Source organism: Scyliorhinus torazame, chromosome 7, assembly GCF_047496885.1.
Source record: "Scyliorhinus torazame isolate Kashiwa2021f chromosome 7, sScyTor2.1, whole genome shotgun sequence".
In the NCBI taxonomy this organism is placed as follows: domain Eukaryota; kingdom Metazoa; phylum Chordata; class Chondrichthyes; order Carcharhiniformes; family Scyliorhinidae; genus Scyliorhinus; species Scyliorhinus torazame.
In genome coordinates, this window is record NC_092713.1 from 311,602,436 (window position 1) to 311,629,925 (window position 27,490).

The 27,490-nt window shown below is 46.7% G+C and overlaps 1 protein-coding gene and 1 pseudogene across 1 annotated transcript in view; one reads left to right on the top strand and one right to left on the bottom strand.

The window, feature by feature from the left end:
* Positions 1 to 27,490, top strand: part of LOC140427416 (uncharacterized) — a 363,190-nt gene that overhangs the window by 196,281 nt on the left and 139,419 nt on the right. The window lies entirely within an intron of this gene.
* On the bottom strand, positions 13,163 to 13,579 carry LOC140427202 (small ribosomal subunit protein uS19 pseudogene; annotated as a pseudogene).

The following is a 27,490-nucleotide window of genomic DNA, read 5'->3' on the forward strand; positions in this document are numbered from 1 at the left end:
CACTGTGCTACGGTGCCTCTGGTCTGGTCTGGTCAAAGTCACTTCCCATGCTGAGTCTTCGCTCCTGATGTGCCTTGGATGCCTGCTTTTATCCCGCTTCCTTCCTGGGAAACAGAAAGTTTGGCACGATCTGGGCTACTGACAATAAACTTGTGCATATCAATAGGGTGCAATGATCTGCTGAGTGACTGACAGGGCAGGTCCAGACATGTTCTGGCAGCTTGTCTGTTGGGTGTGTATTTGATTTTGTTCAAATCTGAATTCCAACAGCCTGTCTGAGATTTGGCTGAAGTATGATTTTAAAATGCCAAATTCTTTTATTTAAATGGGTCAATTTTAATTGGGCCTAAAACTAGGCCTTGCTGGGTTACCACAATTATCTTTCGTGAGGCAGTCTGGTTTACCTACCAACCGTTGAAAATACTGATTGAGCAACATGGTGCAGGCTGTGGTCAGCCACTAATGAATTCTATAAAGGTGCAAGTGTCCTTATTTGCAAGCCTGTTTCAAATAGAACATAGAACATACAGTGCAGAAGGAGGCCATTCGGCCCATCGAGTCTGCACGACCCACTTAAGCCCTCACTTCCACCCTATCCACGTAACCCAATAACCCCTCCTAAACGTTTTGGTCACTAAGGGCAATTTATCATGGCCAATCCACCTAACCTGCACGTCTTTGGACTGTGGGAGGAAACCGGAGCACCCGGAGGAAACCCACGCAGACACGGGGAGAACGTGCAAACTCCGCACAGACAGTGACTCAGCGGGGAATCGAACCTGGAACCCTGGCGCTGTGAAGCCACAGTGCTATCCACTTGTACTACCATGCTGCCCACCGTGCTGAAGGTAGGCCTTCAGCGCCTACATAGGAATCTTTAGCAAAAATTTTGACATGCAATGTGCACTCTCACATTTCTCCACATGAAGAAAACATAGGCATTTGTTACAATGCTGGAAAACAGGCATGACGTAGCTTAATCTCTGGGTTGAATATCACATGAATATGATTACTATGTACAATCATATCACGCAATCCTGAATCGGAGTTGCTTTTTACTCTGTCCTAAGTAAATGGCAACTATTTTAAAATTTTCTCAAGAGAGCTTTAGTATTTCACAGATTTATTGCAGAAGCTGTTTTATTTCGCTGAACTGTAGCTTGAAATGACATTCCTTTTCAAATCCAACTTTGGCCATTATGTGACAATAAAGTGTACGTGCTGCTACCATAAAATAATGAATGCAGTGATTTATAATAGCACAACAGTTTCGATTACTGTGACAATTTGAAGTGGTAAGTGTGAATTTTACTTCTGCTCAGCAAATGGTGATGGAATTCATTTGTGTTGTTGTTGAAGAGAAAAGAATCTACAATAGATAAGAATATTGCCTTTTCATCACAGCGACCTGGGTTTATTTCCAATCCAATAAATTGGCATGAGTGCTTCCACAGTTGATTTATTCTACAGACACAAAGTGACATTGCTGTATCCAATTCCAACCTAGTCACAATGGACATGAATATGCTCTGAACTGAGCAAATTGCCTTGAGTGTGAGGTGGAAAAACTTAACAAGGACAAAAAGTGCCCATGCCGAAATTTTTTAAAGATGACTTACCAGACAACAGCAGCAATACAATAAAACATGAAATAATTCAAAGAAGTAAGGGAGAAATGGTGAGACTGAAATGTTGAAGACTTCAGTACATCAGAAGCTCAGGGCACATATCTAAATGCAAATTATTATCAGTCCTTGTGAATAACATGTCAAGTGTTTTGCAAAAATCTATAATGTGCAGCCGTCACCATATTACACAGCCTGTTGGACCAAACATTAATTATTAAGTATATTTTAATAATATTGTGGGAGATAGGTTTCATTCCTGCCATATTTAGGTAACAGACATTTTCATATTCATTCCAAGGGATAAAAAGTACCTTTGCTTTTCATAGAATCTACGACATGGAAACAGACCCTTCGGCCCAAACTGATCCATGCCAACAAAAAAAACCATCTAAGCTAACCCCATTTGCCTGCATTTGGCCCATATCCCTCTAAACCTTTCCTATCCATGTATCTGTCTAAATGGCTTTTAAATATTGCCAATGTTCCTGCCTCAACTACTTGCTCCATGTTTAACGTCATTTTTGGTTGTATGATTCTTAATTAGCATTCATGTGATCAGTATTAATCTGCTCCTGTGGGCAAGAGAATATATCAGAAAGAATGTAATGAATTGACATGAAATTGACAATCTCACTGAGAGGCGGATCAATGATTAGCGATGGAAGAAATTGAAAGTCACCCAAGTGTAATTGAGGATCATCATGTCCAGTTAGTGGATGGGGAGGTCAGTGGTGTAGGGCTTAGTGTGCAGTAGTGGAGATAAGCTTCATCCTGCTGCCAGCCAAAAGTACAGCTGCCATTTTAATTTTGAATATACTTGCTAAAATGGACAATATTATCTTGTTCTGTGACATTTGTTCCCACAAATGAAAATGCATCCACAGAATCGTGGATCTTATTTTTTGCAATGTTTACTGTTTGACACATGCATTTCAACCAAGTCAAAATGAAAGAACAATGGCCCATACTCTATCTAAGAAAAGGTGATTTTTAGAAGATCTCACATAAAGGAAAACATTTGCAATTATTTGATGCCTTCCCCAAACTTATGATGCTCCAAAGTGTTTCACAGCTGGTACAGTATTTTGAAACACAGAACCAGATATTAACTCAGAGGTGAGAATGGACAGGTGCCATAAGCGAGCTGTGGATTGAAGTTTGGAAATGCAGAAGAGCGCGTCTCCGTCAGTTCCTGTTGATTTCAACGGTATGACCTAATTACCATTTTTGCCTCCATTTCTGGGCTGCAGCTAGCTAGATTGAGAGGCAGGTTAGCTGGCTCATATACAGGGAGGTTGTTGGCATCAATCCTCAGTCAGGGAGTGAAGACGAGGGAGGGAGAGAGGAATCAGGGAGCTGGGGGAGGAAGCCCACAGTTTCAGGCTCGGTACATCCAGGAGGGTGAAGATGACCAAAGACCACAGGCAGCAATGTGGAGACCGGGTGGGAATGATCAAAACCAGAGACTACATGCTGGAAGCCAAAGCAGGGGTGGGGAGGAAGGAAGATTGGATTTATCATGCAACATCAGGGAGGCCTGAGTAGGGGGAGAAACAAGAGACATCATTTTGGACATTAACCAAGGGCTGATAAGATTTTGAAAGCAATAAGATATTTCAGAGGCCAGAGCAGAAGATAGGTGAGAAAAATTGGATGAGATTGAAGGTGTCATGGAGGAGATTGGAGGGGGTGGGAGTCGCCAATATGGATAAAGAGGAGTGTCCAATTTCAAGGATTGATGAAGCAGATAAGCTTGATTCAGTCGGTAAATGGAAAGGCACTTACCTCACAAATCCAGCAATCCTAACCTCCCTTTAGCCACCGGGTTTTCCCAGGCCTGGGAGACCCAGTCAGCCAGGGTTAAATTTAAAATGGATAAATATGAAGCATACAGCCTCATTATAATATTTTACCAGTCCACCTCATGCAAGTGGATTGGTTTCCCACCAAAGCCCTGAAACCAAGGGTTCGGTTTTACACATCCCAGCTAGTGAGTTTGAAGGTGTGGGTAACAATAGATAGCCTGGGGGCAGCATGGTGGCGCAGTGGCTTAGCCCTGTAGTCTCACGGTGCCGAGGTCCCAGGTTCGATCCTGGCTCTGGGTCGCTGTCCGTGTGGAGTTTGCACATTCTCCCCGTGTTTGCGTGGGTTTTGCCTCTGTCGGGGGCAGTATTTGGGCGGGTGGGGGGGGGGGTTTCCCCAAGGGTACTTTTGAATGTCATATGGGGGGGTTAATATATGCGGGAGAAACCCATTGTATAAGTAGTTTATTATTTTTGATTGTGGTGTTTGTGTTCTTTCTTCTTTTTGTTATGGGGGGGGTCTGTTTGTTAAAAAATTTTGTTGGAAAAATTTGAATAAACATTTTTTTTTAAAGAAGAGAAAGCCTTAGTTTACAGTTGGATCAAAAATATGTCAACATGGCAGCACGATGGTGCAGTGGTTAGCACTGCAGTCTCACGGCGCCAAGGTCCCAGGTTCGATCCTGGCTCTGGATCACTGTCCGTGTGGAGTTTGCACATTCTCCCCGTGTTTGCGTGGGTTTCGCCCCCACAAACCAAAGATGTGCAAGGTAGGTTGATTGACCACACTAAATTGCCCCTTAATTGGAAAAATTGAATTGGGTACTTTAGATTTCTAAAAAAAACAATGCAGTTCACTCAGATATCAGGGGCAGGATTCTCCGATCCCGTACCACGTTGGAGAATCGCCATGGGGCGGCGTGCATCCCGCCCCTGCCGGCTGTCGAATTCTCTGGTGCCCCCCCCCGGCGATTCTCCGGCCCGCGATGGGCCGAGTGGCCACCCGTTTTCGGCCGGTCCCGCCGACGTAAATTAGAGTAGGTACTTACCAGCGGGACCTGGCTGCGCGGGCGGCCTCCGGGGTCCTCGGGGGGGCGAGGGGGGATCTGGCCTGGGGGGTGCCCCCACAGTGGCCTGGCCCGCGGTCGGGCCCCACCGATCCGCGGGCGGGCCTGTGCCGTGGGGGCATTCTGTCCTCCGCATCGGCCCTTGTAACAGTCCGCGATGGCCGACGCAGAGATGAACCCCCCTGCGCATGCGCTGGGATGACGCCAGCACACGCCGGCGCTCCCGCACATGCGCCAATTCGCGGCAGCCGGCGGAGGACCTTCGGCGCTGTTTGGTGTGGCGCCAGGCCCCTTCCGCGCCGGCGCAGCGCAAACCACTCTGGCGCCGGCCTAGCCCCTGAAGGTGCGGAGGATTCTGCACCTTCGGTGCAGCCCGACGCTGGAGTGGTTCACGCCACTCCTTCGCGCCGGAGTTACCCGCCCCGCCGATTCCCGCAGAATCCCGCCCCAGATTAGTTTATGTGCTCAAACCTCTGGAGTGGGGTTGATCTGATTATCTTCTGATTCAAAAGTGAGAATGCTACCTCTGAGCCAATGCCTACATGAATTATGATGAGTATAATAAAAACATACGTGAACATTCAAAGTTGACATTGGGTCTGTGAATTTAGTGAACAGCTGCAGGGGTGGAGGAAGCCAATTAAATGAACAACATTAAGTTCATTATTAATACGTTATGACACAGGCATTTCTTTAGTCGTCCCCTCTTTACAAGCCATTGCACTGAAGATGACTATGTAACAAAGTGTAATAATACTTCCACGACCTCTCCGTGTACCCGAACAGGCGCCAGAATGTGGCGACTAGGGGTGAGGAATTGAACAAACGAATGTGATATATAATAGTTAGTTCAAATATTAGTTACAGTAATGTGGATGTGATCAGTCTAATAGTAGTAAGTTCACAGACAAAGGATTTCAGAAAGCATGGCAAGGATGGGGAAAAGGATGCTGGGTAACAAGAGGTCCAGGGTTAAGGAATGCAAAGTGAGCCAATCAGGATGTATAGCCAGGTCAGAAGGGGTATAGGATGACCAATGGGAATCGTGTATGTGAAACTTGATGCAATTTGAATGTATTTGCAGAGATCTCTTTGTCTCCGACCTCATTCGTTTTCGAGGGGTCCAGGAGACAGTTTCTGTGTTCTGAGTCTCTGTGAAGCGACTCAGACTTGTAAGTCAGTTAAAAATAAATAATACGATACCTACAAATCCATCTCAAGTTTTATTGAGGCCAGACTGACGGGTAAAAAATCCAATATTGTCAGGGGCATTTCACAGTAACTTCATTGCAGTGATGAACTGGAAATGGAAAAATTTGCAAACACATGCCAGAACACTATGGGTTCAATTTTCCCACTACTGGTGATTTACTGTTGCTTTTTTACATCAACATAAATTTTCTCTTGCTGTTAACAGTAAAACAACCTTACAGTCAGGCATAGGAAACTGTTAGCAGGGTTCAAGAAAGCATCAAGTTATGTAGCAAGTTTTTATTACCTCAAGATGCCATTTAGTTATTCTTCACCTCAGTTCTGGTTTCAAAATAAAACAAAACCAAAAGTAAACATTTTTTCTCTGCCTAACCTTCACTAATAATCATCATTTGGCTCTGATGTAAGCTGTTGCCAGACCATCTAAGATTCAGGAAGCCAGGGACATGTTCCCTTGCAATCAGAATGGAACTAATACACTGATAATTCATTAAAAAGTGAAGCAATCAAGGATATTTCCATTTTGATTCATTTACCTTGGGCCGCTGGTATATTTTGCAGAACCACCTGTGACAATAAAGTGAAAACAGCGAGACTGAATTATCAAATGAAGAAAAGAGGAAGAATAATTTATTCTCTCAATTTTTGTAAAGTAACACTGGACATGACCTGAAGACGCAGTTGGTCTGCCAGAGCATTGGAGAAATAAATAACTAAGAATTCATTATAGATTTGTCATTGAACACTGCTGGGAGCAGCTGATGAGCATGACTGCAGTGCTGTGTAATGTCTGCCAGAGCAGCTAGAATTTAAAATGCTCGGCCACAGTCTCGAAAGAAAGCTTTCTGTTGGGCAGCATTTGGTTTTCAGCAGTATCAATAACAAATCAAAAAACCTTAATAAAAATAAGCCCTGCAATGTAAAAGTAAGATTTGCACACTGCATTATGCTGTCAACCTCGTCTATTATAATTGTCCAAATGATCAAAGGGGTTTTCTGAACAATAATGAGCATTAGATTAGGAGGAAGTGACAAACAGGCCAGAAATAATGCTGCATGCTAATCTCTACAGGAGCAACAGAAGATAAACTCCAGTTAGCCCAAGAGTCTCAAACTAGGCAAGGGGAAATAGTAGGAAGGCTCCTCATCGCAATCAGTGTAATTTCCCGCTCCTTACCATTGCACAGAGACTATGGGTTAGGTGGCAGCACCAGGCCATTAATCTGGTTGCTAGAACCGTTCACATGCTTCTATGGAAGCAATTCCTATGTGAATGTTTGGGCAAGGGAATCGGTAAAACCATTAATTCCTCTCAGAATCACAGAGTGCTATACTTGGAGTCCGTCATGAAGAATGACTACGGAGAAGTGATATCTAGAAGATTTTGGGAACCTCCCACCCCCAGACACAAGTCAGCACCCAGGAGTGAGTTAGGCATTCAATTAGAATGACAAGGAAAATGCAAAGAATTATGAACCGCAAGAATAAAGGTCAATCAATCGATCGATACTCATGATATAACTAATGAATCAAGGTTGTTGCCCTTAGCTCCCTGTTTGGCTGTTTTGTTCAAAGAAAAATAATTTTTTTGCCAACTTGTTCATTTTTCTCCCAAATTGTACAGAGGGCTGTTATTCATGAACAAACTGAGCTGTGAATGTTGTCAGCCTATTTAAACCATGAGAATGATGGAGGCTGAAGGCATCATTTGCTCTACCCATTCCTTTTCACATCCAACATATCCTGTTGATCTTTCTCTCTCCTGACTTTGTTGGAAAGGAAATAACGAGAAGTTGAGGAAGGGCGGGTGTGGCTACTTTGCGTGGCCCATCTGTTATCACCAGTTTTATACCAGCGTCAAAATTTAAAATGACTCACGGTTGATGATTATATGGGCATCGTGCCACATGGTGTAGGGAGGGGAAACTGGTGAGAAACAGAAGAGAAGACTGGAGTCTCTTGTCCTTGCCTAGTCAACAGCCAGTGGCAAATGGAGGCAGGAGACATACTAGAGCGACATGCAATCAGCAGCCAACTGCACATCACATTATTCTTGTTGGATGATGAGAATCATTTCTGCTTCTGTGACTACCGAAAAATTGTCACCAAAACTTGCAACTCAATTTAAATTGAACTCCAGCTCCCTTTAAGGAAAGCAGGTTGGACCACACCAAGGAATTAATGTGTACACTGCATGTTCCACCTATTTGTAGTTTGTGCAAGATGCTTTTTTTAAATTTAGAGTGCCCAACTTATTTTTTCCAATTAAGGGGCAATTTAGCATGGTCAATCCACCTACCCTGCACATCTTGGGTTGTGGGGGCGAAACGCACACAAACACGGGGAGAATGTACAAACTCCGCACAGACAGTGACCCAGAGCTGGGATTGAACCTGGGACCTCAGCGCCGTGAGGCAGCAGTGCTAACCACTGCTCCACCGTGCTGTCGTGCAAGACTCTAATTGGCCTATGTGGAAAACAGGCTGCTCCTGTTTTGAACAGGCATGTTATGTGCCCTTTCACACGCCCACCTGAACATTGCATCAGACACACCTTGACATCTAAAGGACAGGTTAAGTACCTCCTCCCTCTCCCCTCCAGTTGTGCACTGTCAGATGCCGAATTCAGGCAAGAAAGTAAAGTTAGTAAAGTTGCCATAGTCCCAGATGACCATTGGCTGTTTTCCTCTTTGAGAGGGTGAGCTGATGGTGGTGATTTAACCTGAGGATCCCCACAGCTCAGGTGAGGAGCAAGGTTGAGAAGGCAGGATCTTCATAAACAGCCTTAGCCAGTAAGGAAATTAAACCCGTGTGGTTGGCCTCACTCTGCATTGCGAATGAGCCGTCCAGCCACCTGAGCTGAACCTGCAAGACACAAGCAGGTAAAAGATGACAAATTGCTTCCGTGGTATCAATAGATCAGAAGATTATAAAAGTTTTTTTTAATAGATTTAAAGTGCCCAGTTCTTTTTTCCCAATTAAGGGGCAATTTAGCGTGGCCAATCCACCTACATCTTTGGGTTGTGGGGGTGAGACCCACGCAGACACGGGGAGAATATGCAAACTCCACACGGACAGTGGGATCAAACCCAGGTCCTCGGCACCATGAGGCAGCAATGTTAACCACTGCACCACCGTCCCGCCCATGATTATTACAAAGTTATGTTTAATGGTGAAGTTCTGGTCTCACTACCTTGCTCAGAACAAAAAATTTGTTTTAGCTTGTGGTTGGTTTTGAATATTAATCTTTATTTTTATGTTTTGAAGATACATAAAGAGATTTGTGCAGTCATCCATGCGTAATCATTTAACATTGTTGAATCAATAATACTTTATCAATCAGTTCATATTTCAAGTTAAACAAAGTATATGATGTTAAAATAGTCTTAAGTTAGAATTGAATAAATTCAAAGGATCAATAAAATCCTTGCACATTCTCACTGAGTTGGTACTTAAATTTGACATCAGTAGTAATAATTTTTTAAAATGCAAAACAGTAAATCATTTTCCCAGTACATGGACTAATCCTTGAGATTGTCGATTATCTGCTGTTGTTTACTCCAACCAGGAGCTTGGAGGGTGTCCAAATTCACTGTTGCTTTGTAATGCAAAATTGGGCAAATTACATGAGTAACTGCCAGGGCCTGGGGAACTTTGCCAAAAATGAGTCAAGAGTTTTAGAAAACGACAAGAGGGTGGTGTAAAATCTCAAAGAACAAAGGAAACAATCTGCTTTTAATGCAATTTTGAAAAAAAATGTTAATCCTTTTTAGTTGTTAAATTTCACACATTATAAAGCACCAGGAAAAGGGATAAAATGTTCTCGATTTTGTTAAAGCTCCTCAAAACGCTGCAGGAAATAAATCACACCTCTGTTGACACAGTGTTATTAAGAGGGGGTGTATTGTCTAGTGATGCACTTTGGGGAATTATATCCTTTAGGTAATAGTTCAGACAACCCTGGCAGTTCCCATAGCAACTGCATGCTCAGATTTTCTTGTAAGCTTTCATGAAGTACAGCGCTAAGACCTAGATTTTACCACCTCTCTCAATTATATTAATATGGAAGAAATGTTCCAATCCAAACATTTGTTTTTATTTTGTCACATTATATGGACTAAGGTATCTAGCGGTATAAAAAAAACTTTTGCTTCATGGAACTTTTATTGCCCTGTGACTGAAGCTGTCTTTACAATTCTTGGTGGGAAAAGGATGTAAATCTAAATAGCTGTGTTTGTTTACAATTATGATTATGTTTTAGCTTACATAGGCTTTCTAAGTTCAATGAATTGAAACTATACTGAGCAAATTAGTGCTGTGTGCAATTATGCGTTCATTTAAAATTGCTCATTTTAATTGGCTATTAATACCACTTAAATTTTTGTCTCGATATATTTTTTGAAGTTAGTGGAAGATGAATTTCATGTAAATGTATTAACCACAGTGGCACAGTGGTTAGCATAGCACAGCTGCCTCACAGCGCCAGGGTCTCAGTTTCGATTCTGACCTTGGGTGACTGCCTGTGCGGAGTTTGCACTTTCTCCCCAAGTCTAAATGGGCTTCCTCTGGGTGCTCCGGTCTCCTCCCACTGACCATGCCATGCTAAATTGCCCCTTAGTGTCCAACGGTTAGGTAGAGTTAGGGGGATGGGGTGGGGGAGTGAGCCTTGGTAGGGTGCTCTTTCAGAGGGTTGGTGCGGACTCAATGGACCGAATGGCCTGCTTGTGCACTGTAGGTATTCTATGATTCTATGACTTTATTTGTCATTAATATCTCATTGCACGACCAGCACTTCATGACAAGATCTATCAAATTATGAATGATCTGAAGTTGTGAGCATAGGTTTGAAATGGTAATAGAATAATGAAACTTCATAACAGCATAATGGTTACTTGATGATAAGTTATGGCTTCAAACCACAAGGCAGACTTACCCATCTTATATAAAGTATCACTGCAGCACTGTGGTACTACTACATTGTCAGAGATGTCATTAAAGTGGGGTTATGTCTGCCCATTTGACTGGTGGTAAAACACCCTGTGGCATTTATTTGAAGAGTAGCTGTGGGATTTGTAACTCTGTCTATTGCTGTTGTTTTCACTGTTTGACATACATGTGTCCCTGTATTTATCTTCACTGGGTTGACACTAGTTTTTAGAGTGACTTATGCTGCTCCTGGTATATACCCTTGTGCACTTTTCATTCAAATATATGCCAGACCATGAGAGTGGGGGATATGCAAGACCATGAGGTTACAGATTGTGGTTGAATATAATTTTGCTGCTGCTAATGGTCCACAACGCCTCATGAGTATCCAGTTTTGAGTCACGACATATGTTTGAATTCTATCCCATTTGGCATATGGTGGACGACAATATGAGGGAGGATAATTTCAATGTGACTGTCTCCACAAGGATTGTGAGGTGGTCACTCACCAATAGGTAGATAATGAGAGTGAGGTTGAGTATGCTTCTCCCTCCTGTTGTATCCCTTACCACCTCCTCGACACAGTCGAGCAGCTGTCTCCTTTACCCGGTCAGTAGTGGTGCTTCCCAGCTACTCTTGGTAATGGATAATGAGGTCCCCACCCAGGATACATTCTGTGCCCTTGTTACATTCAGTGTTTCTTGCAAATGGTATTTAACCTTGAGGAATGCTGATTCATCAACTGAGGGAGGGTGGTAGGTGATGACGGTTTCCTTGCCCACCTTTGACCTGGTGCCATGGGACTTCATAGGGTCTGGAGACAATGTTGAGGGCTCCCAGGGCAACTCCCTCTTGACTGTATACCACTGTATTTCCACCTCAATTGGCTCTCTCCTGCTGTGGACAGGACATCAGGACATACTCAGAATTGGTGAAGGTATTATCTGGAAAATGTTCTTTAAGGTTGATCAGCCATGATCTCATTGAATGGTGGAGCAGGCTCAAGGGGCCAGATGGCCTATTCCTGCTCCTAGTTCTTATGTTCTTATGTTCTAAGGTATGATTGCGTGAGGATAACTGTCTCAGGCATTTGCATGACTAGCCTGTGGAACAGCCATGTTTGATACAAGGCCCCCGGAGGTTAGAAAGGAAGACTATTCGGGGTTAATAGAGCTAGGTTTTCAATTGCTATTTCCAGTGCGTAGGTTAATCCTGGGTGGTCCGTCCGGGTTCATTCCTAATCAACTTTCTTGTAGCAGTTTGACACAACTGAGTGGCTTGCCAGGCCACATGAGAGGGCAATTAAAAGTCAGGCAGATTGCTGTAATCTGGAGTCATATATAGGCCTGACGAGGTAAAGTGGCAGATTAGCTTCCCTAAAGGGCATCAGTGAACCAAATCATTTTTGTATGATAACAATTAACTATTTTCACCATTACTGAGATTTGTTCATAATTCAAGACTTTTGATTAAATGAATTTAAATTCCACCAGCTGCCATTGCGCAATTTGAACCCGTGACCAAAAGTACTCCAGCTCAATGACATTACCACCACACCATTTCCTCTCTCCTATGTTTGAGAGATCAATTCCAGCCAAATATGTCAGAAGGTTTCATGGCCCAAATGAGGCTGTTCGGGCCTGTGAGCCCAAAAAACAAGCTTTATTTGGCCAGATTATCTACCCCTGTTCTGTATCAATTTGATCTTCTTATCTAGGGAAAGAAATTCTAAGTCTTTATTGAAGCTTTTTGAGCTTTCTTTCAAACACCATCCTTTATATTGTCATGTTCATTGCTTCGAGAAGGTTTACAGTGGTTCAGTGGGCATGGAAATGCCAGAGCCTGGCATGGGGGTCATGAGGGGCCTGAGGGGGTGGATGGAGGTTAGATGTGGTTATAGGGCGAGGACGGGGGAGTGGGCCTCGGTAGGGTGCTCTTTCAGAGTGCTGGTGCAGACTTTTTCTTAATTTTTTCCAATTAAAGGGCAATTTAGCGTGGCCACACATCATTACGTTGTGGGGGTGAGACCCACGCAGACACAAGGAGAATGCGCAAACTCCACACGGACAGTGACCCAGGGCCAGGATCGAACCCGGGTCCTCAGCGCTTGAGGCAGCAGTGCTAACCACTGCGTCACTGTGCTGCTTTTGGGGGGGTGCAGACTTGATGGGCCAAATGGCCTCCTTCTGCAATGCAGGGATTCTACTGATTCTAAGGGCAGAACGTAGCATAGGGGGCATGTATGGACATAGCTGGGGGTGGGGCCATGATGTGGCAAGGATGGGTGTGATGATTGTTTGGAGGGTGAGAGGGTAAGACAGAGATAGATAGGTTCTTGATTAATAAGGGGATCAGGGGTTATGGGGAGAAGGCAGGAGAATGGGGATGAGAAAATATCAGCCATGATTGAACGGGCGGTGCAGATTCGATGGGCCAAGTGGCCTAATTCTGCTCCTATGTCTTATGGCTGTGTCTTTGCATTTTTATTTTCACTGGGACAAAGTCCCATGACATTGCGGGTAAATGGTTTACTTCAGAGGTATGAACCTGGAGGAGTGAGTGGCAGCGGTACCAGATCTGCCGTGATGGAGAACTCGCCAAGGTAATGGCCAATCATTTCAGGCTTGATTTCAACCTGATTAAAGGTTTTGCCATTGTACACACCAACCATGCTGCCAACCATCTCTGGGAGGATAATCATATCCTAAAGGTGAGTTTTGACAACCTCTGGTTTCTCCATTGGTGGAGCTTCCTTTTTGGTCTTGCGCAGCCTCTTCAGGAGGGAGTGCTGTTTGCAGCGCAGGCCTCTGTTCACACGGGTGCTGGCAGGCACAATACAACTCCATCAGCTGTTCATAGAATATATCCAGGAGCTGATCAAGGTCAACACCTCTGTAGGTAAATTTCCTGAAAGTCCTCTTCTTCTGCTCCACTTGCTCAGCCATCTTGAGCCGCTGTCACCGGAAAGGGCCTTTTAACCAGTCAACCTCTATACCTGACAGCCATCTGGCTGCCTCCAAACATCCTCAAAGGCCAGCTGAATGACTCCAGCAATCAACACCGCACTTTGACATGCACTTTCTCCTGAGGCAGGCATGCAGAGTTGATCATTTTCCCAACCCCCCCACCCCTCCCGCCGCGAGGATGAAAATTCAGGCAAAAGTTTTTCTTCCAGTTTTACACATTACATTTCACATCTGTGGTGAGAGAAAGTTTGGAGTCTGGATGATATCATCAGAGCTGGGGAGAAATGGAAATAAGGGGTGAAATTCTCTGGTATCGGCGCGATGTCCGCCGACTGGCGCCTAAAACGGCGCAAATCAGTCGGGCATCGCGCCGCCCTAAAGGTGCGGAATGCTCCGCATATTGGGGGGCCGAGCCCCAACCTTAAGGGGTTAGGCCTGCGCCGGATGAATTTCTGCCCTGGACGAATTTCCGTCCCGCCAGCTGGCGGAAAAGGCCTTTGGTGTCCCGCCAGCTGGCGCGGAAATGACATCTCTGGGCGGCGCATGCGCGGGAGCGTTAGCGGCCGCTGACGGCATTACTGCGCATGCACAGTGGAGGGAGTCTCTTCTGCCTCCGCCATGGTGGAGACCGTGGCGAAGGCGGAAGGAAAAGAGTGCCCCCATGGCACAGGCCCGCCCGCGGATCGGTGGGCCCCGATCGCGGGCCAGGCCACCGTGGGGGCACCCCCCGGGGCCAGATCGCCCCGCGCCCCCCCAGGACCCTGGAGCCCACCCGCGCCGCCTTGTCCCGCCGGTAAGGTAGGTGGTTTAATCTACGCCGGCAGGACAGGCATTTTAGCAGCGGGGCTTCGGCCCACCTGGGCCTGAGAATCGCGGGGGGGGGGGGGGGCGCCAACCGGCGCGGCGCAATTCCCGCCCCCGCCGAATATCCGGTGCCGGAGAATTCGGCAACCGGCGGGGGCGGGATTCACGCCAGCCCCCGGCGATTCTACGACCCGGCGGGGGGTTGGAGAATCTCGCCAAGGTGAGATTTATACTGTTGAGGTGTTTGGGAGGGTTGAGTATGCAGTCTGAATTGAGGACCAGCAATAGATGGAGGCCTGGGAGGGATTAACAAAAATGTCACGGACAAAAAGTGGTGGTTGTCATGGCTAAGAAGAGTGCTGATAGTGGCAAATGAAGAGATCAGAATGTGTCAATGGCAGAGCAGGGGTAAGCATTGTGACAAAGTACAACATAGAACAAGGAACAGATGGCTCTTGTGGGTGTGTGGCGGTGGGGGGTGGATATGGTGGTGAGGGAAAAATAGATCGATGGAAGAAATTGAAATAGATTGATAAAAATAAAAATGGAGTGAATATGATGACAGAGTTCACAGTCTGAAGTTGTTGAACTCACTGTTAAGTCCTGAAGGCTGTAACGTGCCTAATCGGAAGATGAGGTGCTCTTCCTCCAGTTTGTGCTGGGCTTCACTGGAACATTGCAGCAGGCCAAGGACGGACATGTAGACATGAGAGCAGGACGGTGAGTTGAAATGGCGGCTACAGGAAGGTCTGGATCCTGCTTGAGGACCGACCGAGGGTGTTCTACAAAGCAGTCAACCAGTCTGCCTTTTTAGTCTATCCAATGTAGAGTAGAGCCCATTGGGAGCAGCAGATACAACCAATGAGATCGAAGGAGCTGCACATTCTCTCCACTCAAATGCAGTCAGAACTGCTGAGAATTTCCAGCATTTTCTGTTTTTGTTTAGCTTTCTGCATCCGCAGTAATTTGCTTTAATCTTCATATTTAAAATCTGGGGCGTCATTCTCTGACCCCCCGCCGGGTTGGAGAATCGCCGGGGGCTGCCGTGAATCCCGCCAACGCCGGTTGCTGAAGTCTCCGGTACCGGATATTCGGCGGGGGCGGGAATCGGGCCGCGCCGGTTGGCGGGCCCCCACGCTGGATTCTCCGGCCCGGATGGGCCGAAGTCCCGCCGATAAATTGCCTGTCCCGCCGGCGTGGATTAAACCACCTTTTGAACGGCGGGACAAGGCGGCGTGGGCGGGCTCCGGGGTCCTGGGGGGGGGGGGGGGGGCGATCTGACCCCGGGGGGTGTCCCCACGGTGGCCTGGCCCGCGATCGGGGCCCAACGATCCTAATCGGTATAGGGCGGGCCTGTACCGTGGGGGCACTCTTTCCCTTCCGCCTCCGCCACGGTCTCCACCATGGCGGAGGCGGAAGAGACTCCCTCCACTGCGCATGCGCGGGAAACTTTCAACGGCCGCTGACGCTCCCGCGCATGCGCCGCCCCGACATGTCATTTCCGCGCCAGCTGGCGGGGCAACAAAGGACGTTTCCGCCAGCTGGCGGGGCGGAAATTCCTCCGGCGTCGGCCTAGCCCCTCAATGTTGGGGCTCGGCCCCCAAAGATGCGGAGCATTCCGCACCTTTGGGGTGGCGCGATGCCCGTCTGATTGGCGCCGTTTTGGGCGCCAGTCGGCGGACATCGCGCCGTTTCCGGAGAAGTTCGCCCCTGATTTGTTTCTTTTCAGCTCTTCCCAATCGCACAGACGGAGCACTTGACCTGCATATTAAGTTCCACTTGCTAAAATTCAATGCAATGGTTTTTGTCACAAGTGATTATTTAATTTAGAGAATTTACAGACAGTCTAAATAACAAAGGGCTGAAATGTTACTACACAAATATACACACACAGTTAATGAGATTTAATTAGTTTAAACTGGGTAAGGCTTAGCTTTGCACAAGATGAGGACGTGTTCACCTCCGCAGGGCCTCCACCCACATCCCAGCCCCCACCTCCCCTCCCAGCTCTTCTTTCCACTCATGCAAAATATCCCCCACCAGGGCCCCCTCCCACTCCCTCAACTCCTTATAGACATCTGCCATCCCCCCTATTTCGTCCTTCGTCGGCGGGGCAGGGACAAGGTTTCGGGACAGAAAGGATGGCACTTCCCTCCTTGCAAAGTCCCAAAGCTGCCGGTTCCTCAAGCCACTCCCCCATGGTAACTCATACTCTTGCTCCAGGATCTCCAACTTCATAAATCTTGCCCCATAAACAGATCGCCAAAGCACTCAATCACTGTCCCGAAACCTTGTCCCTGCCCCGCCGACGAAAACCTATGGTTATTACAAATTGGCGCTCACACCGTGGCACCCTCCAGCCCCAGATGCTATAGCCACTGCACCCATACCCTTAGGGCCGACACCACCACTGGGCTCATGGAGTATCTGGCAAGAACAGTGAAGGTGCAAAATAACAAAGCCCTTAAACACGTACCCCTAAGCGATGCCGCCTCCACCTGTCCCCACACCGACCCCTATCCCATGGCCCTTTTCCTAACCATGGCAATATTCACCGCATTCTCCCTCATTCATTATACTCAGCAACACCAGCCACCCCCACCCCGCCCCCGCTGCAAGGAAGCTCTCCTAATCCACGGGGTCTTCTCCGCCCACACAAATCCAGAGATCAGCCCATTGACCTGCCTAAAAAATGACTTGGGGATGAAGGTTGGAAGGTCCTGAAACAAACTGAAACCTTGGCAGCACCGTCATTTTTACTGTCTGCTCCCGCCCTGCCAGTGACATCAGCAGCACACCCCACCTCTTAAATTCCCCCCCACCCCCCATCTGCTCCACTGACGAAGCCAGGTTCAGCCTGTGCAACTGCACCCAGCTCCACACCACCTGGATACCCAAATATCGAAAACTCGCCCCCGTCACCCGAAACGGCAACTCCCCTATTCTCCTTTCCTGTCCTCTAGTCTCAATTGGGAACACCTCGCTTTTTCCCATGTATCCTGAGAACCGGCCAAACTGCTCCAGGATCCCCATGATGCCTCTAATGTTGCCCACCGGGTCTGAAATATACAGTGACAGATCGTTCATATTCAATGAGATCCTATGCTCGACGCATTCCCTGCTCAATCCCTCCACTGCTCCTCAGCGCCCTTACACCATTGGCAGCGGCTCTATCGCCAAGGCGAATTGCCTGTAAGGATAATTTCGGAGTGACACAAATTACTACCAGATACCCACACTGATGGGTTAACAGAATGAATTGGCACCCAATACAGGTGAATATAATTACAACAGGATGGCTGCAGAAGACAGAAGCATTTAACACTGAGCAACTTGAGACATTACTTTCTTGAAAATTCTGCAACTTCTTGCATGTTTTTACTTTTGCTTCATTGCAAATAATGAGCGACTTTGTGGTATAAATGTTATAATTTGTTGTCAGGAATTGGTGTGGCTGTGATTTCATGCACACTTAGTTGGTGGTCATGGGAAGTGTGATGTAAATGCTTTCTTTCCGGCCACACAGACCATAACATTCACAGGTTTGATATGTGCCCTTTGCAAGACAGTCGAGGAGGGATTTACTGACCACGTGTTTTTCAACAGTGGAGGCGGACGGCCAGTGGCATCTACCGACCCCGCCATTGTTAATGAGATTTCCCGGTGACAACACCCCACATCACTGGGAAACCCGTGCGCCTGGTGCGTGCAACCGGAATGTCCGCCGGTGTGAACAGCCGGTAAATCCAGCCTCCATCTTTATCAAGGCACCATGACATTAGGGACGGGATTTACTGGCTGTTCACACCAGTGATGTCACTCCCCACCCAAATGGGCATTACCCCCCACCTCCCCAAGTGAGGACACTCTGCTATAGGGTGACTGGGGGGGCCCCCTGCTCTTCAGGCTCCTCCACACCCCTTTCAGGACCCCCAACCTTTCCCCTCCAATCTCCCAGAAGCCCCTTCTTACCTGGTGTTATGCAGCACGACGGCACAGTGGTTAGCACTGCTGCCTCACGGCGCTGAGGACCCGGGTTCAATCTCGGCCCCGGGCCACTGTCCGTATGGTTTTTGCACATTCTCCCAGTGTCTCCGTGGGTCTCACCCCCACAACCCAAAAGCATGTGCAGGGTAGGTGAATTGGCCATGCTAAATTGCCACTTAATTGAAAAAAGGAATTGGATACTTTAAATGCTTTAAAAAAAAATCCTTACCTGGTGTTCCAACCCCCCCAAGGGGTCTGAACCTACATTGTATCAGATTCCTTTCCGATACCTTGGATACAAACTCTCTAGGTGATTAGGAGCGGAGCTTCCTCCCAATTTGAGGAACCCCATAGGATATAAACCCTGGCCTGAGCAGGTCCAGGAAGAGGACCCTGAGAGTGGAGAAAGAGTTATTGTATTGTGGAGTGATAGAATAAACCTTATTGTATCCTGTCTATCTAGCTACGTGTGGAATCCTTGCCTTTGGTCACAACAACTGCCATGCACGCCCCCAACCTTCAAACCCCCCTCTACGCTCCTTTCATGGGCATGGCCGCTTTCAGGCCCCGATCCTTGGAAGTGCCACCTTGGTACCTGAGCACCCTTGCCCTGGCACCCGGTAGTACCCCTACTGGCTTGGCTATGCCACCCGGGCATGAGTCGCAGTGCCAAGGTATAAGCCTGGCAGTGCCAAGGTGCCTGCATTCCAGAGGGAAGGTCAGGGGGGCTCCGAGCCCTACCTCTGACCACCCAGGAGCCTCCAATCGCCTGGGAGAGTTCCCGGGTGCCATTCCGCGTTTGTGTGGATCTGTACTGAACGGCGCCCGGCTGCAGTAGATCCCGGGAGGCTGGTAGATATTGGGGAAGTGGACTTCAGTAGGTTTAAGACTACCTGGTCCCCCCTTTTGGCGCCGGGTTCCTGACCCTGATGCCTCGCGGGACTTGGGTAGATCCCATGAGGCATTATGCTGTCGGGAAGCCCACGGGATCTACCGGTCACAACACACTCCTATTGGCCAGTAGATCGTGTCCCAACTCTTTCTCCCTCCATAGAAGCTGCCATATCTCCTGGGCCTTTCCAGCACTTCCTGTTTTTATTTCATATGTCAAACATTTGCAGCTTTTGCTTTTCTCAGAGGCAATAGAAATTGGGAAGGAACCTTTGTGAGTGTACATTTAAGGCACCGTCAGCTGCTGTGAGGTTTGCACTCCTATTTTTAACGGAATTACTTATTTTGAGCCTTGAAACCCTCCAACACTCAGTCTACTTGCTGTGCTGGATACTACATAGTAATCTCCCCCCCCCCCCCCCGCCACAAGATCAGCAGCTTGCCTAGGGGAATGTGTTTCACATTGGCAGCTCACCAGATTCATTAAAATGAGGCCTGACTACCAAAATGATCAGCTGTCATGTTGAATCCATCAAGTGGGCCAGTAGCACATCACATCCAATTAACACTACGTACAAATCACAATGAAGCATTTGTTCCTCAGGCATGGAGCATGGTCCATCACATCAATAGAGAATGAATGTACACTGCTTGACTGCACTATCAAATAATTACCACTGAAAGATCCTCATTCGCAATGGTTGTTCTTGCTTGGAATCAATTGAGCCAATTCTATTTTGCTCCATTACAAAATGTGATTGCGTCTATTTATTTTTAAAATATATTTTCGGGATATGAGTATTGTTGATAGGTCAACATTTATCACCCATCCTTAATTGCCCTTTGGAAGATAGTGATGAACTATCTTCTTGAACCACTGCAGCCCATATTGTGCAGGTACACCCATTGTGCAGTTAGGGAGGGAATTCCAGAATTTTGGCTCAGCGACAGTGAAGGACTCGTGATATGTTGCCAAGCCAGGATGGTTAGTGGCTTGGAGGTGAACTTGAAGATGGTGGTGCTCCTTTGCATCTGTTGCACTTGTCCTCCTGGATGGCAGCAGTGGTGGATTTGGAAGGTGCAGCTGAAGGATCCTCCAGTGCATCTTGTACACGGTACACACTGTTGCTGTGGTACGTTGGTGGTGAGGGAGTGAATGTTTGTGGAAGTGATGCTAGTCAAGTGGGCTTCTTTGTCTTGGATTGTGTCAAGCTTCTTAAGTGTTGTTGAAGCTGGACTCATCCAGGCAAGTGCAGAGTATACCATCACACTCTTGAATGTGTCTTGTGGACAGGCTTTGGGGAGTCAGTTAAGTTTTCAAAAAATAAATTTGGAGAACCCAATTAATTTTTTCCAATTAAGGGGTATTTTGGTGTGGCCAATCCACCTACCCTGCATATCTTTGGGTTGTGGGGGTGAGACCCACCCAGCACAGGGAGAATGTGTAAACTCTACACGAACAGTGACCCCAGGCCTGGATTGTACCCGGGTCCTCGGCTCCGCGAGGCAGCAGCAGTGCTAACCACTGCCACACCGTGCTGCCCCTGGAATTGAGTTACTTGTTCAGAATTCGCAGCCTCTGATCTGCTCCTTTAGCTGGAGTATTTATCTGGCAAGTCCATTCCAGTTTCTGGTCAATGTGAACACCAAGAGGTTTATAGTGGGGTGTCCAGTAATGGGCATGTGACTGAAAGTCAAGATGTAATTCATAGAATTCCTACAGTGCAGAAGGAGGACATTTAGACCATCAAAGCCGCACCGACCCTCCGAAAGAACACCAACACCACTCCCACCCCCACCCCCACCCCCACAACAACATAGTCTAACCTACACATGTTAGGACACTGAGGGGCAATTTTTGACATGGCAAATCCATCTAACCTGTGCATCTTTTGGACTGTGGGAGGAAACCAGAGCTTCCAGGTCCCTAGTGCTGTAAGGCTACAGTGCTAACCATTGTGCCACCATGCCACCCTTGTTGGATTCTTGTTGAATGTTATTTGCCAATTGTTGGTCCAAGCCTGGATATTGTTTTTGCTACATTTGGACATGGACTGCTTCAGTCTCTGATGAGTCATGAATGTTGCTGAATATTATGTAATCATCAGCAAACATTCCCACATCTGACCTGATGACGGAATGAAAAGAATTGATGAAGTAGAGAAAGATATTTGGGCCTGGGACACTACTCAAAGGAATTCCTACAGTGATGTTTTAGAACTGGGATGATTGGTTGCCAATCACCACAACCGTGGACAGCACAGCCGCACAGTGGTTAGCACAGTTGCTTCACAGCTCTAGGGTCCCACGTTCGATTCCTGGCTTGGTCACTGTCTTTGCTGAGTCCACACGTTCTCCCCGTGTCTGCGTGGGTTTCTTCCGGGTGCTCCGGTTTCCTCCCACAGTCCAAAGATATGCAGGTGAGGTGGATTGGCCATGATAAATTGCCCTTAGTGTCCAAACGGCTGGGTGGGGTGACTGGGATAGGGTGGAGGCTTGGGTTTAAGTGGGGTGCTCTTTCCAAGGGCTGGTGGAGACTCGATGGGCTGAATGACCTCCTTCTACACTGTAAATTCTATGATTCTAAGAACCATCTTCCTTTGTGCCAGGAATAACTCCAACCAGTGGAAGATTTTCCACTGATTCCGATAACTCCAGTTTTACGAGGTAAAACCTTGATGCCACACTCGGTCAAGTGCTGCATTGGTATCAGGGGCAGTCACTCTCACCTCACCTCTGGAATAGACCTGTTTGTTTATTTCTGAACCAATTCTGTAATGAGGTGAGCAGCTGAGTGATCCTGGCAGAACCCAAACTGAGCATCAATGAGCAGGTTACTGCTAAGCAAGTGCCTCCTGATTGCCCAGTTGATGATCCCTTTATCACATTACTGATGATCGAAAATAGACTGATAATGTGGTATTTGACCGGGTTGAATTGCCCTGTTTCTTGTGTACAGGCTATACCTGGGCAATTTTCCACATTTCCAGGTAGATCCCAATGTGGCAGCTTACAGCAACAGCTTGGCTCAGGGCACGGAAAGTTCTGGAGCACAGGTCTTCAGTACGATCACCGGAATATTGTCAAGGCCCATGGCCTTTTCAGCATCTAGTGCCTTCAGCCATGTCTTGATATCACATGGAGTGAATCCAATAGGCTGAAGACTGGCATCTGTGATGCTAGGGACCTCCAGAGGAGACGGAGATAGATTATCCACTTGATACTTCTGCCTGAAGATTGTGGTGAGTGCTTCAGACTTATCTTTTGCATTGATGTATTGGGCTATCAAGGAAAACCCCAAGGCTTTTTACTCTTCTGTGAGAAATAAAAGACTGTCCAGGGTGAGGTTAGGGCCGGTCAAGGATAGTCGTGGGAATTTATAAAAAACAAATGTGGGCAGCATGGTAGCATGGTGGTTAGCACAGTTGCTTCGCAGCTCCATGGTCCCAGGTTCAATTCCTGGCTTGGGTCACTGTCTGTGCGGAATCTGCACGTTCTCCCCGTGTCTGCGTGGGTTTCCTCCGGGTGCTCCGGTTTCCTCCGACAGTCCAAAGATGTGCAGATTAGGTGGATTGGCCATTCTAAATTGCCCTTAGTGTCCAAAAAAAAGGTTAGGTGGGGTTACTGGGTTATGGGTATAGGTTGGAAGTGTGGGATTAAGTGGGGTGCTCTTTCCAAGGGTTGGTGCAGACTCGATGGGCTGAATGGCCTCCTTCTGCATTGTAAATTCTATGGGCTCTTCCATCAGGAATGTGGGGATATTTGTGGAGCCTCCTCCGCCAGTGAGTTCTTTAATTGTCCATTACCATTCATGACTGGATGTGGCAATACTTCAGAATTTAGACCTGATCCATTGGTGCGGAATCACTTTGCTCTGTCTATTACTTGCTGGTTGTGCTGTTTGGCATGCAAGTCGTCGTGTGTTGTACCTTCCACAGGTTGACACCTCATTTTTAGGTATGCCTGGTGTTGCTGCTGGCATGCTGTCCAGCACTCTTCATTAAACCAGGGTTGAATTTCGTTCTCATTTAAAACACAGTAGTGGCCGCCATTCTCAATTGAGATGCCGGTCGCAGCCATTGGGCAGTTCTCCTGTGATCAGGATCACCGTGGGAATGCTGAAACAGATCGCTTCGTGCCCCTCCCGACACCCGACCATGACCCATCTGTGGGCCATGAGCTGCACTTTGAAAAACTCTGGCCCAGAGGAACTGTTGCAGGATAAAGCCACGATAGTAAAATTGCCTGAGGATAAATTAATTTTACCAGCTCCATATATATTAGGCCTGAAACTATTACTAAGCAACAAAAAAGTTTGTTTCTTATCTTTGTGGCTTTCGCGTTTTAATATGACATGTAAAAACAATTGTTTAAAGTAGTCTATGGCACACGTGACACATTTGTTGCTCTTACTCAGTGTGGATGAGCAGAGAGATCTCGGTGTCCATGTACATAGATCCCTGAAAGTTGCCATCCAGGTTGAGAGGGTTGTTAAGAAGGCATACGGTGTGTTAGCTTTTATTGGTAGAGGGATTGAGTTTAGGAGCCATGTGGTCATGTTGCACCGACACAACACTCTGGTGCGGCCGCATTTGGAGTATTGCGTGCAATTCTGTTCGCCGCATTATAGGAAGGATGTGGAAGCATTGGAAAGGGTGCAGAGGAGATTTACCAGAATGTTGCCTGGTATGGAGGGAAGATCTTATGAGGAAAGGCTGAGCGACTTGAGGCTGTTTTCGTTAGAGAGAAGAAGGTTAAGAGGTGACTTAATTGAGGCATACAAGATGATCAGAGGATTGGATAGGCTGGACAGTGAGAGCCTTTTTCCTCGGATGGTGATGTCTAGCACGAGGGGACATACCTTTAAATTGAGGGGAGATAGAGATAAGACAGATGTCAGAGGTAGGTTCTTTACTCAGAGAGTAGTAAGGGCGTGGAATGCCCTGCCTGCAACAGTAGTGGACTCGCCAACACTAAGGACATTCAAATGGTCATTGGATAGACATATGGACAATAAGGGAATAGTGTAGTTGGGCTTCAGAGTGGTTTCACAGGCCGGCGCAACATCGAGGGCCGAAAGGCCTGTACTGCGCTGTAATGTTCGGTGTAATGAACTGTGAAAGATAATCAGGTTAATTCAGCAACAGAATAGATGGAGAGGAATGCATTACCAAATTCACAAGATTGTAAACACAACAATATTCTGTCAGTTTAGCAGAAGCTATTATGAATGAGGGTAATTGTCAAGAGATACTCTTCTGTTCTGCTATCCAGATTAATTAAAATGATGAAAAGAATGTCATAATTTTGCACCTTAAATTATCTACCACTGACTGAGGAATTATAGATGGATAGAAAAGTCATTTTTAGTACTCTGCACATTGAGGCCCAGATTTTCACTCTTGGGTAGGGTGCACAGAGACAGGAGAATTTGTGGCTCCATAAACACAACATTTAAAAATGGCTGCCAAGACGGCGGACATTCGGTATAAGATGGCAGGTTACAATAAGAGTCAGGATTGATGACCCAGGAAGATGTGAGGAGGCTGCCGTGTACAGAGGTGGGCTGGGCAAAAGGCCTGCTGCGGGGTTCCGGCACTAGGTCCAAAAATAAAAAATAAAGATTGAAACATGAAACATTCATCCAGACCTCACCCTCAACATTGTCTCAACTTCCCATGCCCCATCCATGCTAACCGTTGCGACATCATGCCCTGTACTCACACCCATGACCCCTCACATCCTCTATGCCAGTCCATGCCCTTGTACCCAAACTCCATGGTCCCTCATGCTCTCCATGGCAATTTATGCCCCTCCAGCCACTCCTGATGGCCCTTTGTAGCCCCATGCTGACTTAGTGTCTACACATGCCTACCCACCACCACCAGCCTTTTCCCTTACATCTTCCATGTCATCTCACCTAGTATTCGCCATGGATGGACCTCAAGGTCCATGCAGAGATGAGATTAAAGGAAGTTCCATAAAATAGATTTTGAAGTGTCTACTTTAGACTTCAACATAATGAAAAAAACACTCTCATTCATAAAAATCCATTGACTACATTTACATTCATTCAGCTACTTAAAGCCTGAAACAACAAACATTCATTAAAGTGAATGATCCCTCATAACAGCAAGCATTGTAATTCATAGTCCCACATCAAAGAGTCTTTAACCCCTTGCAATTGTTTGTCAAACTGTGAAATAGCAGGAACCCGAGGTGATAATGGATGGTTGTTGAATCAGTCATGCAGCACCAATCTAATAATGCAAACGTTCAGCCTTATAACAACAAACAGAACGAAATAGCAAGAAACTAATTTTCTTTTTAACACTCCAGATGTTATTTTCAAAGATTCATAGGACATGCTTTTAAATGTCTTGACAGGGCCCTTCTCCAGGTTCTTCTGACACTTTTGAAAGGCCCCTTTAACAGTTGTTTTTCACAGTTCCCCGAAGCTGGATAGTAATAGGTTTACGCACTTTTTATGGGCATATATGCCTACTTTTAACACATCTAAAGACACCTGACCTATGCTAAAAGGCACCTGACCTCCAGCAAACATGTCCCAGGACAAAATGCAAAGCTATACCGTACCTCTTCAAAGGGATATGTTGATCTCTGAAGGCAGAAAGGCAGGTTCGTACGGTGCCCTTATCAATCGTGGCACAGATTAGAAAAGCAAGAAAGTTATGTTGGAGTTATACAGAACATTGGTGAGGCCACAGCTGGAGTAAGGTGTGCAGTTCTGGTTGACACATTATAAGAAGGATGTGATTGCACTGGGTAGGGTTGTGAAGAGTGATTGCATAGGCTTGGGTTGTTTTTGCTGGAGCAAAGAAGACTGAGGGGGCGACCTGATTGAAGTGTACAAGATTATGAGGGGCATGGACAGAGGTTGGATAAGGAACAGCTGTTCCCCTTAGTTGAAGGGTCGATTATGAGGGGACACAAGTTCAAGGTGAGGGGTGGAAAGTTTATGGGGAATTTGAGGGTGGTAACGGTCTGGAAAGCACTGACTGGGAGGGTGCTGGAGGTGGGTTGCTTCACATCCTTTAAAAAGTACCTGGATGTAAGTTCAGTAAGCTCAGGGAAGGTGGTAAAAGAGGGGGAGGGGTACCATTGTTAGTCAAGGACAGTATTACGGTGGCAGAAAGAACGTTTGATGAGGACTCGTCTACTGAGGTAGTATGGGCTGTAGTTAGAAACAGGAAAGGTGAAGCCACCTGTTAGGGGTTTTCTATAGGCCTCCAAAAAGTTCCAGAGATGTAGAGGAAAGGATTGCAAAGATGATTCTGGATAGGAGCGAAAGTTGTTATGGGGGACTTTAACTTTCCAAATATTGACTGGAAACGCTATAGTTCGAGTACTTTAGATGGGTCCGATTTTGTCCAATGTGTGCAGGAGGGTGTCCTGACGCAGTATGTAGATAGGCCAACGAGAGGCGAGGCCATATTGGATTTGGTACTGGGTAATGAACCAGGACAGGTGTTAGATTTGGAGGTAGGTGAGCACTTTGGTGATAGTGACCACAATTCGATTACGTTTACTTTAGTGATGGAAAGGGATAGGTATATACTGCAGGGCAAGAGTTATATCTGGGGGAAAGGCAATTATGATGCGATGAGGCAAGACTTAGGATGCATTGGATGGAGAGGAAAACTGCAGGGGATGGGCACAATGGAAATATGGAGCTTGTTCAAGGAGCAGCAATTGCGTGTCCTTGATAAGTATGTACCTGTCAGGAAGGGAGGATGTGGTTGAGCGAGGGAACCTAGGTTTACTAAAGCAGTCGAAACACTTGTCAAGAGGAAGGAGGCTTATGTAAAGATGAGATGTGAAGGGTCAGTTAGGGCGCTCGAGTGTTACAAGTTAGCTAGGAAGGACCTAAAGATGGAGCTAAGAAGAGCCAGGAAGGGACATGAGAAGTCTTTGGCAGGTAGGATCAAGGATAACCCTAACGCTTTCTATAAATATGTCAGGAATAAAAGAATGACTAGGGTAAGAATAGGGCCAGTCAAGGACAGTAGTGGGAAGTTATACGCGGAGTCCGAGGAGATAGGAGAGGTGCTAAATGAATATTCTTCGTCAGTATTCACACAGGAAAAGCACAATGTTGTCGAGGAGAATACTGAGATACAGGCTACTAGACTAGAAGGGCTTGAGGTTTATAAGGAGGAGGTGTTAGCAATTCTGGAAAGTGTGAAA